Below are 21438 nucleotides of genomic sequence, written 5' to 3' on the forward strand. Positions count from 1 at the left end.
TAATCTGCTCTTCTTTTGGGAAATGTAAGGAAAAACATCAGGTAGCCAAAAAAAAAAAAAAAAAAAAAAAAAATCTATCAGAAGACCAGGAGAGACATTATCACCTGGAAAACAAGGACATGGTCTGGAACTGATTTCCGTTCTCCCTAATATTTCTCGGCAGAACAAAACATCTGTGAGCTGCATTGCTGTAGACAGCTGGTTCTGGAGAAAGGCTGGAATTCATCCCACCAAGACATAACCTTCTCCAGCGGGAATAATACCACCACAAAACACATCAAACCAGAATGGGTCTTGCAACTGTTTGCAGCTCAGGAAATCAATGTGCTGCACTGCTATTTGTAACCAATATAATTTTATCTCCACTCTGTGCCCACTTTCTGGTAATGCAACATAGTCATGTTGCTGACAGTGAGTGCAAATGGGGATTTATGGTCCTCTGTGCCATGGCTAATGAAGTTAACAGGAAAAAAGAAAACCAAAACCAAATTCTGTATTATAATTATTTGGGTTATGCAGCTGCACAAATGATGCATGGAAAAAAAAAAGCCCTAAACCTTTTTAACAAGAAAAAAATGGAATCATGTTGACTGAAAAGTATACAGTTAAATTCTGAAAGAAGAATATTTTCAGTGGAGGAAAGCCAGAATTAAATCCCTGTGGGTAAAATTTATCAGTAAATAGATTTTCTTTTTTTTAATTTACAGAGAAAACTCTGGCAGTTTCAGTTACCTAATGAAAAATAAAAAAACCAGTAATGAAGGAGCACAGGCTCTTTCCTGTGAACACCCATCTTTAGTTGAGAGGTCCATTTTCTGATCATAGCAACTGTCAACAAATGATTTTGAGCAGCCTAGGGCACTTTGGCACCACAGGTATAGATGAGGCACCACTGGCAGCTCCTATTCCCTGTGTGGGTTCTCTCTGTAGCCCAACGGGACTCCAAAGGGAGAGTCATCAGGAGCTACCTGGAAGCTGGTGGGATGGGTACTTACATCTGACGAGGCTGTCCTTGGTGCAGCACTTGCTAAAGTACTGAAGTTTGTTTTTTGCCCCCGAATCCTCATTGATCCCATAGCAGAAGTGTTTAGGCTGACTGCCTACTCCTACCAGCCGAGGATCTGGCCTTATTTCAGCCTCCCTGACTTATTTTTTGGCATGTTCCTGCAAGTGGGTTGGGAGTGCGCCAGGGCGGGGGTGAACGGAACAGCATTCCTGGGCTCTTAGTAGTGTTGACCATTGTCTTGATGTGAATGCATAAAAACCTTCAAAGGCAGAAAGGTGACTCCCTGTCATGTGCAACGCTCCTTGGAGTCCTTTCAAGGGAGAGAGGATAAGCATAGTCTGTCCCTGAACTCAGGACACGCCACTGTCTCCCGTGAACGGGCGACGGAGATTATTGTGGTGAATAGTAACAGTAGATGAGGTGCTATCTTCCCCTTTAAATTGAGCTATTCAATTTGTCATGAATGGCTGAGTATTCCTTGCTGGCATCTGGGACTTGGATTTCAGCGCTGGGAATAGAGTGAATAGGATCAATGATGAAGCTGAAGTACAAAAAGAAGGAGCAAAAAAGGGCAAAGGACTAAAACCGATAGAGACAAGCAATTACAAGGTGTATTAATGTACACTGGGCTAGGCTGGAAAGAGGGAAGAACTTATTGTTATTCTGGGGGATTTTTTTCCACGGAAGATAAAGGGCTTGGGAAGTGAATATTTGTTATTTGGGCAAAGCCGTGGCTGCAAAGAATAAAGAGACCTTTTAGAACATGGCAGCTGCCTCTGAGCCCGGAGCGTGGTACTTGATACTCCAATCTCCCTCCTAGGGCTTTTGGGCCAGCTTTTGAGAACTGCAAGGAAGGCATTCAGAGGGGAGACAATGACAAATGTCAAGAAGGAGAGAGGAAACCTGGAGTTTAAAAGACTATTGAGTGACAAGTGGGTTAGATCAAAGGCAGACATTTACCAGGTATTTATAATTGCAATGCTAATCAGATTAATCATAGAAAGCAGAGCCCAAGGGTGGATGCCCAGTCAGTCTTAAAGCACACACAAATATATATTGAACACACACATATACATAAAAACACACATATGTATGTATTGTACTTCAAAAGCTATTCAGTCAGTCACTGCCACCCATTCTCATTTTTTGCTGGGATTTAAAGGAAAAGAAGCTCTTTGCAGGCAGAGCATCTGAATGCCTTTTTGCTGCTAGAGCCAGTGAGACATTTTGGAGAGAACACACAAGATGGGGCTCATGTACAAATCACTGGGAAAAAACAGTCAGAATTTGTTTCTTTATAAAAAGGAAACAAATCCCCCAAAATCTGCCCAGCAAGACTGTCTTTGTTTTCATGGCTCTTAACACAGAGAAAGGAGAATCCTTTCTAAAGAATTTTTGAACACAATTTCTTATCTTGCTAATTTGGAGGGCTGGATTTTACAGGACCTCAGTACCAGTTACGCAACCAAATGAACACCAGCTTTTCTAAAGGCAGCACGATTTTGCAAACATCGGCTCAACTTTGAGCATTTTGCTTACCAGCCCTTTTCAATCTTATCTCTCTCACAGACATGCTCTCTCTTGTTATCGTTTTTCCACCCATTCCTTCCCTATGCCACACACAGATTTCAAAAAACAAAACCCATTTCCTATGGGAGTCTCTCCACACTCATTTTAAGCAAAGGCTGTTTTTGTTCGCCCTCTGTGGTGTGCAGCAGTCCCAGCTGTGTACTGCAGCAAGTACAGCTACAGCAAGAAATAACTGCGTCTAGAATAAGTCCTAATACCACAGCTATGTCTGATTTTACCAGCAAAACCAGTCCCATGTCCGGCACTCCCAGATCTAGAAAAAGAAATGCTACATACAACAAGCTACCACTCACAAACTATTAATGAGAGAGCATAGCAACATTGACTAATTGCGTACACATCCAAATCTCTTCTCCCAAAGACTGCTAGTGACAGAACTTTTTGTCCATAAATCAATAACAGAAGCACTAAATCTTATTACATGTCTGGACTAATTCCTGAAATTATAGGGTCTCTGTCAAGAGTTTTAGGAACATGTACTACAAATCAAGGCAACTTTCGAAAATGATACTAATTATCTGGGAGGCATCAGGTCTATAAGAAAAGATGGTTCTGGTCACGGGCTATCAACTCCCTAGCCATCAGAAAGTAGTTTTCTCCATATATAGCCACTATGCTCACACTTTAATAACATGAATTTTGCCTCTTTTATGCTAGGTCCTGTAGAGACATTAAATACCCACCTCATGAGCAAAGGATGCTTATGCTGACAGTGGATTTGTCGCATCCCCACAGCCAAGAGCTGGGATTAGATCCTGGGCTGTGGCTTCCCAAGCTCCATCATGCCCATGGGGTTGGAGATCCTGGAAAGGCAGCCCAGCACAAGAGAAGGACGGGGTTAGGTCACAGCCTGAGGGCTGCCCCAGAGGCTGCGTGGGCAGGAGTGCTTGTGCCAGCACAGATGTTTTGGGCAAGCCCAAACAGCCTCTGCAGAAATGCTCATCCTGATACTTCCTTTTGCAGAACTGGAAAGAAGAGGAATGATGAGGGAAGGGCAGAGAAAGGCACACACTGGCACACAAACCAAAATTAATTTCTGGTGTTTACAGTGAAATTACAGCAAAGGCCTTGTGGGTTCCCTTATAACCTTGAGCCAAGGACAAGTGAAGGTACCATCTCCTAGCTATCATTTTCACGCACCATTTTTCACAGGGGGTTCATCAAGAACACAGATCAGATAATGCAAATAACAAAACCTGAGTATAAGGGTCTGTTTCAAAATCTTTTTCAAATTAATGCAGCTGTGCTTCTACATGTCTTTGCTAAGTGAAGGCCTGTGTCATCATTACGCCGCAAATGAAACAGGACTTTAAAAGGTTAAAAATGGGCCAAAAACCATAATATTCCAGTTTTTTACCTGGAGCAAGATGAGGTTGACATTCATAGGTTCGAATCTGAGATAAAAGTTTGGGTCTAGTCAGCATAAGCATCCCATGAACAACTGAAACAATATTTAGCCCCAACAGCTGAAAGATTGTAAATTCATTTGGAGCCAGTCTGGCCCTGCAAGGGTTCTGCCATTTTGGACAGCTTCCAAAAACCAAGCAAAAAGAGGCTCCTGGATTTTTTTTTAAATTATTACTGTTATTATTATTATTATTATTATTATTATTATTATTATTATTATTATTATTATTATTATTATTATTATTATTATTATTATTATTACCATCATCCTCATCATCATCATCCCACAGTGGGTTCTAAACAACTTCAAATCTGGGCAGACATGCTGAAACAAAACCACCTTTCATTTTGGGAGTAGGGAAGATATGGCCCTGTCACTACTTTAGTGATATCTTCTAAAAATGATTTAAGAATTACAGCAAACTCTTACCTTCTCCCAGCGAACAAAAATACTGTTTGGATTATTCTGCAGTAGCTGCGAGGTAAAAGGCCTTTTAGATGATGAACAGGTTCAATTACAAAAGCTCAACACTATTTTGCCATCTGCTGGATCACAGAATCTTCCATATGCGAACTTATTCTCCTCTATTGTACCACCCTGCATATCCTGGGGTGAAACTCCTGCTTCTGTCAGGACATCAGAGGGTCCTTGAAACGTCAGTGTTCCCTGACCATTTGAATTTCCTTTCACATAATTGTCAAGACTTCTCCCTTCAAGTTATTTTGACTTTTAGTCACTCTTCTGGTAATTTTCAAGTATTTTTGCTAAGAAGAGACTGAGAATGTGGCTTATTGTCTCCCCTCCTTTATTTTACATTGCTTCTGGAAGGGAAAAAAGTTTTTCTGGCTTGAGGCTGCAGAGAGGATGAAAAAAAAAAATCTGGAGCTGAGTAGATTTTTCAATTTTGTTTCCCATCTCAGCCACAAGGTAGAGTACATATATGCTTCTGCACCACCTTCCTGAACATAGTCCCATGTGTTATTCTGCTAGAAGGTGGCCTAACTTCCAAACTTCTATGTATTAGCCACTGCTCAGTTGTAGGGAGGTGAAGGGTCGCTGAGGTCTTAAGGAATAATTGATATCAACTCCCTTTTGTTTCTGTTTTTATTGGTCATGGTTTTAACCACTGGGCAGAAAACCAAAACTTCCCAACAAAGAGGACTGGAGGGAAAACTTTCTCTGTGCTTGAGTGCACAGGTCAGTCCTTCAAAGAGGTGATACCTCACAAACCTGGTGTAACAGGAACACAGGGAAGGAAGGCACATCTGGGTGCTTCTCTTCTTCCCCCAGTTCCCTCTGCCTTGGAGTTTAACATCACCTTTGGCTTTATGGCACCTCCTGAAGTCACAGCCAGTTGTGGTTACATCCCTACATCCCCCTGCTCATGATCTCTCACTTCTGCTCATCCAGACAAACAGAAACGATTGTGAAGTGACTTATGGAACTTCAAAAAAAAAAATTGAGTTCCCAACCTCTACAAGCTTCCCGTGCATCAGTGGGCTCCTCCTGGCTGAGAAGTGACTCACTGAAGAGACACAAAAGCCCCGTTCCCCCCCCGCCCCCACCCTGTGTGCTGTTATTGCCACATCTGCGTGTTTGTTACTGCCTCAGTAGCACTCCCCTCACTGCACGGATGGAAATGAGGTGGCCCAAGGGGTAGGATGCTGCTCAGCCTTTCTATTCAGCTGTGCTCTGTGAACTCTGCAGAGCCCTGCCGCTCAAAGGCATGACTGCGTATCAGACAGACATTCCTGATTTGGCTTGGTCAGAGGTGGCCGTGCCACCGTGGCTCACTGTCAGAGGGTTAGTGGCACTTGGCTGAAAAACCCTGCAGCTTCCAGTGAACCTCTTCCCAGATCTCGATTCCTGTGTCACCACACCCAAGAAAGGCAATTTAAAGACAGTGCAGGTGTGGTAATGCCTGCCAAGCTCTTGATTGCAGTGCCAAGCATTGCCAGTGCCCATCTGCTCTGACAGACGCAAAACTCTAAAATTCATGAGATCTTAGCATGACTGAACGGTCTCTGAAGTGCTTTTGACTAAACAGAAGATCCAGAGAGCAAGGAAAGAGGAAATACCTTAATTCTGAGGTATTTCAAATCTGGAAGAAACTTCTGGTTTCCTTTAAGGTCAAGACTGTCCCATCCATAGGCCAAACAAATTCTCAACCCTGTGTGTTACAAAGAGGGGATATTTCACTCAGCCTTGGCTTATCTTGCTCTGCCTTCCTAATAATCATCATTAGCACCACTACAGCTGAATGTTGTTTCAGCAGGAACTGTGGGAGACAAGTGTAAGAGCTGGAGTGATCAGGAATAGAGGGAGTGGGAAAGGGAGGAAAAGAAAGAGGAAGGGGATAGACATGTGGGTAGTGGGAATCTGGAGAGCAAGAAGTAGAAATTCAGGGGTGACCTGTAGGTGTGAGAGAGGCTGGAAACCCAGCTGGAGGGATGCCATCTGCTCGAGGGCACCAAACCTTGGAGAATTCTGTTCTCTGAACCAGTGGCAAACGCCAACTGTCTGATTTAATTAACTTTTCTGTCATTAGCCTGCATCAGCAAGGAACAAGGAACACACACTCACTCCATTGTGTGATAGATTCCTGTTGTGTCCGTGCTACGCACAAACATAAAGCTGCTGGCTCCCTGAGAGGTAGGACACAGAAGTCCCATCCTACCCACAGGGCTTTGAAAAGTGGGAAAGAGAAAACCTATTTTTTATTTTCTTCTTGCTTTTTATTTATTTGCTTTTCATTCTTTCCCAGGCACTTTCTTCCTTCTAGGTCAGCCAGTTTAAATTGGAGCTCGTAGCAAGAGATTCATTTCTCACCAAACAAACTTCTCTACAGGAAAGCTCATGTCTTTAAATATATTTTTGAGCAAATTTTCCCTCTCCTCCCCCATCTGAATTTGGTTGTTCTATTTGTCAGCTGATAATATGGACAAAATTGTGTCTCTCCCCTACACGGGAAAGTCAGTAAAAGAGCTTCTCAGGAGGGGAGAAGCTTGGGAATATGTCTACCTTGGCAGGAAAGTTCCAGTTCCTCCACTTTTTGAGGCTTAATAAATTCCTGTTCCCTTCAGTAATAATAAAATAAAATCAGTCTCCTGGGGAAGAATCCACTCCAACAGACTGTACTATTTCAGTCTTTCTGAGCTTTCATTGGTGGGAGGTATAAAAAATAGGACGATAAACTTTTCCCAAAAAAAGATAAAAATAAACCCATCCTAAAAATGGGCTTCATCCTTCTCCCCAGTCCTTGTATGGAGTTTCTGTAATGGATGATTAGTGTGTGGATGGGAAGCTGGGCTCAGTTAAGAGCCCTGAGTGTCCTCAAGGCTGTCCAAGTACCAAAGGTGGAGATTTGAAGTGAATACAGTATTCCGGGATTGTAAAAGATGTACATTGGATTGATACCCTCCATGGATCCTTCATGGTACTTTTTAAATGCCTTGTGTTTCCAGTGCCACATCTATTTTGCATACATTCCTGTAGGAAACCCAGGATCATATCTCTGCTCTTCCCATATCCCACTGCCCAGGTGAGTTTGGAAGGAAATGGAAGGAGGGTGTTACACTCTGCAGAGACCAAGGATGATTTGTGTCTAAAATCCCACATTGTTCCCAACTTGCATGAGTGAAAAACCTCCAGCAGTTGGAAAAAATCCTCTTGGTTTTTCATCACAGAAACCCTGACTTTTCATAAAGGTCTCTACACTTGCAGTTATTGAAGCATTTTATGGAATAGGCAATTATTGTTATTGGGCAAGAAACTGATTCTCTTCATTCACTGACAAATTATGATGAGTTAATCTGAAATACAGAGTAACTATTTTGAGACAATAAAAAAAAAAAAAAAAAAAGAGGCAGGAAAAAAAATTCAGTTCATAACAAATGAAATGCTACAGTCAACCTGACATTGAATACTGCGTTTTAGGGATGGCATTTCACAAAGACCAAAGACCATTTCAAAATCCAGATGAAAGAACTGTGGAGCAATTTTCCTGGAAAATAAATTTTACTTATGTATATATTAGTAGGCTTAGGTAAATATATCAGTAACTCCTTGTATTTAAATGGGGAAAACATGCAGAAAGGGCATGTTACCTTTTCATGAGTGGAGGGCAGGGGCAATGCACCTCCTGTTCAGCTGCAGCATCTTGTACAACCCCACTCCCACCAGGCACAAGAGCCTTCTGGGACATTAAAAATCCACCTTTGGAGCTACCCTAAATATGAACCTAAACTGCAAAACTGGAAGTATTGCCTCAGAAACTAAGAGGAGGACTAAGAAGTTTACAAACCAGACAATTTCCCCTCTCCTGAATTCCAGTGTATGAATTTCTGTGAATCAAAATTTGAATTCCACAGTCAAAGGTTAAAAGAACTGGAGGATATTGAATAGAACTACTCAATGTCAGTATGGCCATTAAACTTGCTAAATATTGCATATTTGTGTATGAACAACTGGTATGTTTAAAAGAATGGAATATATGCTGAGAAGGAGTACAGCTGCCTTAGTAGGTGAAGTCAATATTATGAGTATGTCAGTAATGAAAGACTGAAGCTAATGCTCTTAACAATTGTTTCAAATCCAGACAAAATCCTAAAATAATAAAGGAAGAACAGATCTCCACCATAAACATATTTATTATTTCCACATGGTGTTTGTGTGTGTTTGTACAGTATAGGCCACCGAGCTTGCCTTCACGAATTGGAAATGTTTCGCATTCCATAGACACAATGATTACTCACATTAGAGGCCTCAAGGTTTGTTTTCTGACACACTGGAGAATCCAGGAGCCTTGAGGAATTTAGAGTGATCTGTTTAACAATCCCCCCTTGGAGCTGGGTGACTGGTGCAGCATGCTTGTGCCAATGTCCCCGAGCCAAAGCCCACAGTGGGCTGTGGGGCCAGGCCCCTGCAGGACTACAGGGACATCCCTGCTCCCATCCACGGCCACCAACACCTCCATGAAGGCTCTGGGCAACACTGGCACAACTGAGAGCTGCAGCTGACCAGAACACAGGGCAGCCAATGTTGGTACTGATCCATGGGATCCAAGAAGGCTGCTGAAGCCCAGGAGTTGACTTCTAATGGCTAATGAAAGAATTCACATGCAGGTTTTAGCTGCTTTTAGACAATAATACCTCATTGGTTTTACTTCAGCTTGAGTTCCCTAAATCTCATTACTGATCCAGACAGGACTACAAGGAAAAAGTATGGCTCAACCCACACCATTAACATGGGACACTGAATGGCTCATTGGTGAGCAGTGCTGCTTTTGGTGATGCAAGACCTAGCTTTTGTTTATAACGAGATTCCTTCACGATGGCTAAGGGATGAAAAGTAGAACCTGCTCTTTTATGCTCATGTGTATTGCAGCCTCTTGTATTCTTGGATCTGCCTTAGCTACATGGATCCCTGGATTTGCTATAAATAATCTACTCAGCCAAATGCTTTGGAATCAGATGCCACACAAAAAGGGCTGTGTAAGAGCAACAAATGTTTTTGAAGCAGATATTTAACCTCAGTCTCAGGAGCAGCAAAGAGGTGTGTGTTGCCATCCCTTCAGACCCTGAAGACAGAATGCACCAGCATGATGCTCTTTTAACTTCTAGAGCCAAATAAAATATGGTTTTTTGGCTATAAAATTTAGCCTAACAGATTTCTAAACTCTTAACAGTTCTAAATATTTTCTGATACAGTGTTTTCTATGTGCATGTGCAGACTTGTGAATGCAAAGGAACAAAGCACCTTTTTGAATGTGTAAATGAGCAAAGCAGCTTTGGAGGATTCTCCTGTAACCCTTTTCTCCACCTGCCTCTGGATCCTTTCTCCTTTAATACCTGAACATCCCTCTAGAGCAGAACCTTGCAAATGCCAGTTACTCTTGAGAGAGGAAGGTTTTAATGCAACAGGAAATTAACCATTTAACTACAAGGTCTTAGCACATTTCTTTCAAACATTTAGCCTTCTATTTTAATGATTTAGTTGTTTTTTTCTTCCAATTACTAATCTTCCTAATTATTTTAATTTTCATTATTTTTTCTCCTACAGTACTCACTCTTAAGCACTTAGTTAAATTTAAAACCAAGCAGTAAGATATTTAGATTTTTGTCTGATTTCAAAGATTGTTTTAACCTGTTGTCACTGCTCTTCCTCTGCACCTGCTGATCTACCCACATATCACATTGGAACCAGTGGGAACTCAGGACAAGTGACTGATATGTTTAAAGCACCACAGCAGAAAATAGCACCTTTTTAAAGTGGGATTTATCCAAATTTTATCAGTACAATAAAATACTTCTAGTAAGACAGACATGAGATGCATGCTTTGAAATCACAAGCATAGGCATCATTCCAGGGCTACTGGCTGTGGTCACATGAATCTCTTAGAGCAGTCAGGGAGCAAAAACGTACAGCTTCCATCAAAGTCTCTGTCACCACCTTTTTACATGACTCTGGAAAACTCTGTTCATATTCAATATTTTTCCAAAAAGATTCAGGTAGAAAATTAACAGAAAATAAAATCTTTGATGACTATTTAGATGTAACCTCTGTCTCAGCAACCCCCTGACCTGCCAGCTGGAAGATGCTACAGGGGACTATCACAGAGATGAAAACATTTTCCCGAAGAGTTTTTCCAGCGTAACAGAGGGGAGGTTTCACTTCTTGCTGGAAAGCTGTTTATTGTTTAGCCACATTGGACTTCGGAGGTAAAGAAAGCTGAATTTCATTTGACATTAATCAGCACAAGTGTGGCAACAGAAGGGCACAGTCAGACAGATACTGGTGGTGGTCTGACCCCAAGAGTGCAGACCTAGAACTTCAAAACAGTGGTTGATCTGTACTTTTGTCATTCACACCTGATGACAACATTCCTTAAAGATCTTCCTACACTGATTCTGTTGTTTAAAATTAATAATGGCAGCTGACAGCAGCCAAGCTGGCCCAGCAGAGAGGTCTTAATTCTGAACTTTTATCTCCAAAAGTATCTTAATCCAAAACCAGTCTCTGAAATCGAGAGATGTGCCTTCTCTAGAAGCAGCAAGCGTTTCCCAAAGTTTGCTCAAGGGTTTAACCTAGTCTTACTGAAACTTCCAGGAATTTTCCCATGGATTTCACAGAACCACAAGGTTTTTAGTATTGGAAGGGACCTCTGGAGACCAAGACCAACTCCCCGCCAACTCAGGGTCACCCAAAGCAGGTGACACAGGAATGTGTCCAGGTGGGTTTTCAATTGTCTCCACTTGAAAAGGGTCAATCCAAATATTTGAGGGGTGGCACAAGATAGGATGCAGTTTAGAAACCAGATGTCCAGGAAAGTGTGTGGAAATGGCTTGCATGCTTCACAGAGCAAAATCTAGCCTAGAATTTTCCCCACTTTGCATTAGAGCTGATAGGAATCTTTTCTGTCACTGCTGCTGCCCATGCAATAGACCTCTGACCATCAGAAATGGGTGCCAGGGATGAAGCTTGTGAGTGTCAGGGGCTTGATTCAAAATGTTTTGAAAAAAGTACAATTGTAAATCAACTACTGTTTCCCTAAGATGTATTAGTGAGAGAGGCTGGTGGATATTAACACTGTAATGCCAGGGCATTGGCCTCTTGTAGAAAACAAAACTAGACAGATCTCCTTGGAAAAAGTCCCCTTTCTTGAACAAAGTCCTCTTGGCACACTGGTATACCCTGAGACTTAGTAAACAGAGAAGGAAATTCCCTTTTGCATTGGCCAAGATTTTGAGGGGAAAAAAAAAGAACCCTGATACTCAAGGAGACAAAATGTTCACTCAAATTAGTACAGGTATAGTTGTGTGTAAGAGCTGTCCTCAGAGACAGAAATTATGTAATAGTCTTCCACCTCTGCAATTAACTTGAACCAAATTCCTGCTTCAAGATCTATTTTGCAGAATTTGCCACTTGAGATAATTTGTGCACTGGGTAAGAGCATGCAAGAATTACAAACAATGAGCAAAGCAGTTGTGAAGAGGCCCAAGTGCAGCCCTAGCTGGCAGGTCCATCTCTGGGAATGTGTATTTGCACTGCTGGATAAAGGAGCAGGGGTTGGAGAATTGCTACAGTGTGTGGTGTAGTGCCAATATGTGTGAGGTTTTCCAGCCCGGCTAGAGAATCCTGGGTGATAGGTGCGGTGGGCACATGTATGACTGGGGGAGTAGATGCACCTGAAGGGACAAGGACTAGTGAGGCTGTAAAATACAAGTATTGAGGTGCTGAGTTAATGCTGGGTGATCAGATTTCATTACCATGAGATGGAGTGCCTGGACATTGCTGCCCATAAAGGTGTGTTTGGATAAAAGAGCAAGCCATGTTTCCCAATTTCTGCATTTTCAGTGCAGTACGCTCATTATTCTCTCTTGTACCAATGGTATGAACTTCAGAATAAAGTTAAGATTCACCCTAATCCCAGTTGTATAGCAGATGCACACTCCACCTCTATTTTTATTCTTTGCCACTTATGACTTGATTCAGTTGGTGTGAACTACAGTGCAGTGCTGGGGGGAGGGACGGGGGGGCAAACAGAGGGCAGAACAGAGCCTGGATTTCCAAAGAAGAGAGAGGTTTTGGCTGCCACCTGACATAAGTACTTGCAGCTGACAGCAGCTCAGACATGAGGATCAGCACTGGCAGGGTGGCTCAGCAGCTTTGCATCACTTAGTAGGGCTGCAGTGCTCAGATGATCACCCAATTAGTGCCCCAGTGACAATGTGTGCAAATCCCACGGCCCCTGGCCAGAAGCCTCAGGCAGAGGACAATTAATGTGCCTGCTCAGTTCCAGCACAAAAGAAATATGAACTATTTCTGACCTCTTCTCTCCCGTACTCCTGATCCGTGAACAGCCAGACAACTTCTGCTGATAATAGTTTATTTTTCACAAAGCAGAGACTCTGCTTCCTGGGCAGCTTGGTGCTATACACAGTGCTAGGTAGAAATAAAAATTGCAGAATTTAGCCCCTGACGCAGGATGCTGCTTCTGTGGCAATCTGGGAATGATTACTTGACACTTTAAAACTCATCACCATCATGCAGGGCATTTTTTTTCCTCTGAAAGGTGGCTTCCTCTGGACAACACACGAACAGCAGAAGAGTCAAAGTGCTAGGCAAAGACTTAGCACTCCCTGTGGGATTTTTAGCAGTGGATAACAGCAATATCATGTATTTACAGATAAGTAAACCTAACACAGAGCCTTGGTTCACACACACCACCAGGGACCTGCAGAGCCTCGTGAGGTACCTGAGCCATCTCTAATGATGGAGAAGCAGAACAGAGGAGGAGCTGTTTTCCCTTTTTTCCTTACTTGCATTTAAATATTAGATGGGAAAGGATGACTAAATCCTTTTTAATACAAGAACTAGTAACAGTGTTGAAATAATCATCTGGGCCAGAACTGAGACAATCAGAGACCTACAGAAACCCTTTGCCATCTTTACTGCACCCATGAAGCATAACTCCAGCTTGCCAAAACACTTACTGAAATTCCTTTCTTTGCAATATTCCCAAAATATCAGCATATTCATACTTATTTTAAGCCAGCACAGAAACCCGATTCCAGCAGTAAAATTGTAGAGTTTGTGAGTGTGGGTCAGAGTTAAGTTCGTTCTTAAACAGAAGCAGAGAAGCAGATTCTCACATAAAATTATGGAACACAAATGTGGACAAAGAGGGCAGAAAACACAGAACAGCTAAAGTCATTAAGAAGGGTCAAGTCAGTGCTCTGGACTTTGGGAGCTCTCCTCATCAGTGAGGGCTACACGGCCTGAACTACACCATGGATGATTTTATGATTATGATGGTAAAGTAGCAGAGACCTCAGCCAGTTTAAAGCTTCCCTCCTTCAAGCTTTACATTCATAAAAGGGCTGAAATGCTGAACTGGAATACATTGTGGCTGCTTTACAAGCCTAACACCAAAAAGGCTTGTCAGAGTCATGGTCCACTCACTCCCATTGCCCTGTGGAGCTGCTAAGCTCCAGGGGGCTCCTGGACTCCTCAGCTGGACCACAGAGCTCTGCTGCTCACTGTGCCTGCCAGGCTCCAAAAGGCTCCCCTGTCTTGCAGGTATAACAAGAGCACCATCCCTTCTGAAAGTCCAGGGTAACAACTTCCAGCTAGGAAATTCTCACCCAAATAGCTGTACAGAGGCCTGCATTCCCAGGTTACTATTTTGATAGAATTAGAGGTAATTTCACATATATGGGGTCTCACTCTTTCCACAGCAGCAGCAGCACTTGAAATTTGGTCCAAAATGGTTAAAAGTGATAACATCTTTGTGGTTTGGGGTAAAAAAAGTCAGTTACTGTGTGTTTATGCACATCTATTTCTATGTGAATGCTGAAGTTCCCACTGAATTTCCTGAAAAGAATCCCAAAGACTCAGGAAACACTACCTTTTATTTTGTGTGAGAAAACTCCCATAATTCGAAAAGTGTGGATGAGATACTGGAGGCAAAAAACCCAGATTTTTTTTCTCCAACAGTTGATCAGCTTCAGAAGGAAATCTCACTGCTTTGAAAAAATGAGAAGGGAGAAAGGTGAGTTTGGATTGAAGAGTTTGTGGATGTAACTGTGGACACATGCCTCCATCCCAGATCTTCTGAGGCGTCTGTGGGAGACGAACGTGCAGCACTGCCTGCCTGCCTTCTGTCTTAATTTGATTGAGCAGAGTGCTCACATAGTGCTAACTGGAGGTTATTATTCAGTTCATATAGCTCACACCTGATTCTCCGCTAGGTTTAACACAATGAACTAGGGTTTTATTGCCCTCCCCTATCTCCTCCTCCCTCCGGCTTGAAAAGCTGCGCTTCAATCAATGATGACAGCATGGGAGTAATAACCTTCATTTAGGGCAGCAAGGAGTGACATCTGGAGAGGCCAGGGGAAAGGGCAAGGAGTAAATCCATCAGGATGCGCAGATTACATTGCTATCAGAAGAGTGCTTCAGGACAGCCTTTTAGTGTGGAAACATCCAAAATGCTCCTGCCCTCGGCTCAGAGTTTTCATCTGAAGGACACAGAAAGGCCAAGAGAACTGGGACTGAGAGCAAAGCAGGGGTAGGTGGGGTGTTTCTAAGTCCAGATAAAAACAAATCCAAAGTGTATTGTAGATGGTTCAGGCCAATCCTTAAGGAAGGTGAGGGAGAAAGGAGAAAATCCAGCATCAAGCACAGAGGTGTGACCTTAGGGTAAGGTGGCACCAAGTCCTGTGGTCAGTTCTGCCTTCAGGACAAACCAGTGAAATTTTGGTGCTTTGCTTCCCTTCCCTTCAACACACTGATAACAGCAAACACTTTTTTTTTTTTTTTTTTTAATTTTTCCTCCCTATTATTTGTCTGCCTTTAAGCGTGCCAGGTTTTAGGGAACAAGGACCACTTGTATGTTACTACCTGGAGCTTTTAGGGCCAGCTGTAAAGGAATTAGTAACTGGTAGAGGAAGGGCATTGAAGGGTACATCCTCCTAGTACTGACATCCCATGGAGAATCCCAGCAGATTCTCATCTCTGTGTTTGTCGGCAATGAGGATAGAGACTATTTCTTTTAAAAAAACTGCCTTTCTTTTGCAATTTCTTAAAAAACTATACATCCCCAAAGAATTCATGACATTGATATGAACAGGCACTTAAACCTTCCTTGAATTGGGAAGTTCGTTTCATGTCAGGAACAAGTGTGAGTTTTACTTGGGGCTCTTTTCAGCTTTCTGCGGTGGAGGCTTAATGCCAAAAAGCTTTTCACATGGAAGGCACTATAATTCCAGCCACTGGACAAACCCATCACTTTTATTTGCTAAATTACTTCTGAAGGGAAATTCCATTTTCATGGAGAAACTTAAGCATTTCCACAGCAAAGATGACATTTCCTGGCAAAAAAAAAAAAATTCCCTAACCATGCTTGCTGTTCATCTAAAAGCAGAAAAATAAATTGATTTCTTTGCAAGAAGTGGAAAAGAAATAAAGGGGATAGAAGCTTGTTTTTGGTTTTAGCTAACTGAAATAAAAATTACAATTATTTGCATGGTTCTAGATTAGAAAGCAACTTTTTATGATCCAGAAAATACTCAGCTTTTGGTTGCTACAAATCAAGCTTTTCACCCACAAAAACCTGAGTATTCCCTTGGTTAAATACCTATGCCTCTAGGCATTTGGATCCCTTCTCCGACGTGTCAGAAATCGATTATCTGGTTATCCTCTAATTTACTAAACCCTATGTCTCGGATTCTGAAAATATTTGGGAGGTGCTGTAATGCATTTTGCAGCGGCCAGTGCATTTTGCCTGGCTCAGCCCGGGCACCTTGGCACCCCGTGTGAATCCGTGTGCTGAATCCCGTGTAATTAATGTCCAGCGTAGCGTGTCGGGTGGAGCGGGCGGCTGGCGGCTCGTCTCGGTGGCCCTGGGTGACAGACACAAGCTGGGATCACGCTGATGTGTGCCTTTTGTCACTCGATACCGAGGCAGCCAAAAAGTCAGGGCTGCAGTAACCAGATGATCAGCACATATCCACAGGGATAAAGATGGCAGGGAGATGTGTCTGCCAGGAACATGCCTCAGTGCCTTGTGACCCACACACAGGCTCGTGCCAGGTGCAAGGCAATGACTTTCCATTCTGCAAAGCTCCTTGCACTGCTCTTAGCAGAAGAATCAGTCGTCCACAGAGGGGATGTCAGCTGGGCAGAATAGCTGGGAAGGGGGAATAGCAAAGGATTTTGAAGTGCTGAGGGGTCTGCTCCCCAGTTTGGGGTGCCATCACACCTTTTATTAAAGAGGTGCCAGCAAGGCAGGCGTGGCCCTGGGAGGAGCTCAGGTATCATACAGAGCTAGTGCCTGGTTTTGGAGCTACTCTGAACCTCCCCTTGCCAATATTTCTGGTCAAAACTCACTGAGACACAGAGTTAAACTGATGGAGAAAAGTCTCTGAAGACAGGAAAGACTCCTAAAGCCAAGGGGTAATGAGAGAAGCATGAGAGGACCTGTGGGATCAGCTCCTGATTGCTCACGTTTGTAGGCAAGGAATTGCAAGGGGTTCATAAAAACAGATTAACTTGTTGCTCAGAAATTCTAATAAAGAAAACCTAGAAGCATTAGAAAATCATCCCAGTTGGATGGACATGGAGAAATTAAGGGGGATCATCTTCCCAAAGGATAGGAAGAATTTGCTAAAAGTAATTTTTCCTTGTCCAGATACAAAACCCAAATTGGACACAAACACTAGCAGACCAGAAATGGAAAACTGAGGTCAATGGGTCACCAATCATCTTTGCACAGATGGAGATATAAAGTTTCATTGTACTTTCCCTGTGTGAGTAAAACCCACTGAAGATGGAGAAGCCTTTCTGCAGCTTAAGAAATACTAATAGGCACTTCTAGTAATGACTATTAGAAATTGAGAAATAGTAAAAAAAATTCTCTTAAATATGTTCACAGCTTATTCTTTTCACTTCTAAACATCTTGTAAAGCTATTGCTAATGTTTCTCTAGCAATTGGAAGAGTGGCCAATGGGAAAAATAGTGCAATATCTCACGTAACATAATTGCCAGTGATTGCTGACAGCCTAATTTCTCTGGATTGCAGAACTTTTCTCCCCTAAAGTTTTAAGTGGGATCATGCTGGAAGCATTCCATGGCTGGTGTGGAGCAGCAATCACAAGAGGACCTTGCTGAAGGCTCTCATCCAGGTTCCTATCTGCTGCTAATATTCAAACAAATAACAATAAAACAAACAACCCATCACTCAAAAGTAAATCTGGGATTGGTTTGCCAAAAATTTCCTTTGTGCAAATTATTTTCAAGTTTCTGTTTTTCTTCCATTTGCTTAATTTAGTCATTTTCTGAGTTAATATCTCATTGCTGCCAGTTGCTGTAAGCTTTATAACATGGGAAAGTGTAGCATGATCATTTTTTAATGGATATAAGCTAATAAAAGTGGGTTGGAAAACCTCAGAAGCATTTCCAGCAGGAGATGAAATTCACTCTATTTCAAAACATTCCATGGTAATGAAATTTTGGTCCACAGTATGAATTGCAGGGGATTCTGATAATGTTAAAATATCTTAATTTTCATGCTGTGGCATGAAATATCTCAGGTTAATCTGAATAAAAACCTTAAATGCTATTTAACATACATATAAACACCTATGTATGTATGAAAAGACATAGTAACATTAAAGAAGACAATGTAGCCAACTCTTTGAGGTCCTTAAGTGTGCCCTTTAACTTTCAAAAACAGGAAGAAAACCAAAAAATGAAAGTAATTTTTTAAGTCATAGCGCTATGCCACTCATATATTGACCCTTTATGACAAGAGAGAGATTGAAATCTTTAGCTGAAGCCAACCTCAAATCACTGTGTATGCCCAAGTAAGTAGACAAACCTTCCAAAATCTTCCAAGTGACCCTGTCCAGGAGCTGTCAAACCTGTAAACTTTGCACACAGCGTTCTGACAATGCCACCAAGCAAGGCTCTGAGGAAGCACCAACCTCCCCTTACTGCTGAGCTCTCATATAACCTGAAAACTGGCTTGAAATTTATCACGTCTCCACATATCCTTTTCAGATTAGGGCAAAGAAAAGCATTGGAAAATTACACAGGGTTGTTGATTTTCTTCAATCCGGTACAATTTATACAAACTTGATTTTCTACCTTCTCACCAGGGCTCCTCTGTCTGACCCAACTCTGAAATCACACGCAGGACAAGACTGGCTCAAGAGCCTTAACACCATTATACCTCAGTTTTGCTGGAAAATCACAGTGCGCAGTTTTCCATTTTCCCTGCTTATCAGCTGAGCCCCAGACACTTGGTTAAGTGGGATATTGACTCTGTTCCCATCTGGCCATAGGTGTCTGTATCACCTCTCCAGACTCACATATCTCAGATCTATTTTCCCTTTCACATTCAGTATAACCTAATTCCTGGTCTCCTACAGGAGCTGGGAGATGCAGTTGGGCAGGTGATTTGGGAAAACTGCATGACAGGTGCAGAAATCCTTTTCTGCTGGCTTTTTTTTTTTTTTTTTTTTTTTTTTTTTTGCCATGTTTCTCACAAACAACTGGTGTAAAGTAACAGCTGGGAAGGTAAACTCGATGTCTCCTAATCTGCTCCTCCCAGGATATGTTACAAAAAGTGAGATTTCACATCCAGCAACAGCTGTAGTGTAAGAAAGGCCACTGTTTGAGGAAGAAAATCTGTCAGCCCCCTTAGGTGTCACATTCAGGAAGGTACTTAAGTCACTCCTGTTCCTCAATAACAGAAATAACTCCACTGACTTCAGTGGGACAACTCAAGTGCTCCGAGCAAGGCACACATCATTCCAAACTGGGGCCACATCCAGCACTCTTATCTGTGTGCTCACAGGGATCAGCACGGCTCCTGCTCTGCAGGACAGCTGGAACCATTATCCATGGCCGGAGTCTCAGGCCGAGCAAAACAATGTTTCATTTTCAGTGCTAAAAAGCAGCACTTGGCCTTCAAGTTACTCATGGTGAAATGATAAACAAGCAAAGGTCGAATTTCAGACTGCCAAACTATTATCAGGCCCCCCTCCACAGCAACTCTTCAGGAAAACGCATAATTGCAGGACTAATGAGTCATCTGTACATGGCACAATTAGCACAACTGCCCGTATAATCATGTTAATTGCACAGAACAAAGCGTGGATGGGAGGACCCGCAGCACCAGCCCAGGAATCGGGGCCAATCAGTGACAGATGAGCACAGAAACACACAAACACTCACACGGCTCTCAGAGGGGTGGTTGGGGAAATGGGGGCGCAGACACAGCAGCCACACTCCTACCCGCACTGGATGCAGCCAGCAAAAGCATAAAACATGCAGGAGTGAGGAATGGGACATGAAGATGTGATGGAGAGGAGTTAAGGAAGGAATGGGGAAGGCACAGTGAAAGAAAATTAAGGAATACACATTTATGTGTGAAAAGACAGAGCCACGGTAAAGAACTTTGCAAAGATAGCAGGCTGGGCTGCCTACAGTTTGCCTGTTTCTACCCCCAAAAGAAGGGGAAAAAAGGAAACATGAGAGAGAAAATGAAGAACAGACAACTACGAACAACAGAGCGTAGAGTAGAGTGAGTCAGGAGAGGGAGAAGAGCAGATAAAGCAGCAGAACTGGAGGAGAGGGCACTCTAAGCTTTGATGGCATATTAGTTAATTTAATATATTTAAGCTCCTTTATTGCTCTATAACTTTGGCAGACGTCCTAAATCTCTGCAAGTGTGAGAAAAAGACACATGGCAGCTATTTGGAACTCCTGGGGATTTCACTGTTGCTGGCTACTTAGTGAGTTTTGTAATTAAAGACAATTTAGAAAAGGCAGAAAGAGAATCTACTGTTCACCCAAAGCCACCGCCCCTCCCAGAGTAAACCTCTAACTCCACAGGAAAACTGATCTTTAATTATTACTGGAGCCAGAGATCCAGAGACCAGGAGGGAACTCTCAAGATTTTCAAGTTTGTTTTCACAACCAAAGCCATGGAGCTCACCTGGAGCCCCTGAGGCCTCCAGCGCACTGCAGGCTAAAGGGGATGGTCTAAAGAGATGTCAAAACCGTGATTTAGGGAATTCACGTGACAGTAACTTGGCAGCATGTTAGAACTGAGGCAGGACATGCACAAAACCTTCAGCCTCTTCCCTGGGACACGAGGCAGAGTCCTTGGCAGGGACCCCCTGGTACCCCGAGGTGCTCAGCATGCAGCGAGAACACCATTTGCACGCTGAAACTACGGGGCTTTAAGTCAGGGAGAAGTTTCCAGGCACTTTTTTTCCAGCTAAAAAAGCCTTCTCCAGCTGCAATCCTGGCGAGTTAAACCGACCTTCCCTTAACCTCAGCCACAATGTTGGTTCATTTACTGGATGGGAAAGAAATCAACCCAAGCTCCCCAGGTTCAGCAGATTTGTTTCAATATTTTTCTATACCGTTCCACAGGATGTGCCATTGGGCTGCTAATGCGGCCCACACCGGCAGCCAATGTGAATAAAGGATTTAATTACCGTCGAGATGTCCCTGGTATAGCTTTCTGTTGTCCTGCAAACCCTCCTCCCTCACTTGTCTCCAGCACAAAGAGGCATCTTTTCCCCGGGAGGGAGGCAGGGCCCTGCGGTGTGCGCGGTGCAGGGATCTCTTTGTTGGCCGGGCTCTGTGCGGGAACGCGCCCTCAGTGAATGACAGCCAGGCCTGAAAGTGAGCTCTGGCTTTTGAGAGCTCAGCTTTCCTCCCGAATTACTGCGCTCTGTAACCTCAGAAGGCAGGTATTTCCCTCGACAGGGATGGGGCAATCCCGCGGGGCAGGCCGGGGGCTCTGAGGGCCAGGGAGACTCTCACACGTACCTCTGTAATCCCGCAGAGCAGGCCCGGGGCTCTGAGGGCCAGGGAGACTCTCACACGTACCTCTGTAATCCCGCGGAGCAGGCC

General features: G+C 43.1%; 1 long non-coding RNA gene across 7 annotated transcripts in view; it reads right to left on the bottom strand.

The window, feature by feature from the left end:
• LOC108962545 (uncharacterized) overlaps positions 1–21438 on the bottom strand; it is a 314906-nt gene that overhangs the window by 46721 nt on the left and 246747 nt on the right. Inside the window, exon 1 of one of the 7 annotated variants that reach the window (XR_007777277.1) lies at positions 996–1123. The exons of the other annotated variants lie outside the window; for them this stretch is intronic. This is a non-coding gene — a long non-coding RNA (uncharacterized LOC108962545). Of the gene's footprint in view, positions 1–995; positions 1124–21438 lie in introns of those variants that run through there. 7 annotated transcript variants of the gene reach the window in all.

The sequence above is a fragment of the Serinus canaria genome, chromosome 3, assembly GCF_022539315.1.
Source record: "Serinus canaria isolate serCan28SL12 chromosome 3, serCan2020, whole genome shotgun sequence".
In the NCBI taxonomy this organism is placed as follows: Eukaryota; Metazoa; Chordata; class Aves; order Passeriformes; family Fringillidae; genus Serinus; species Serinus canaria.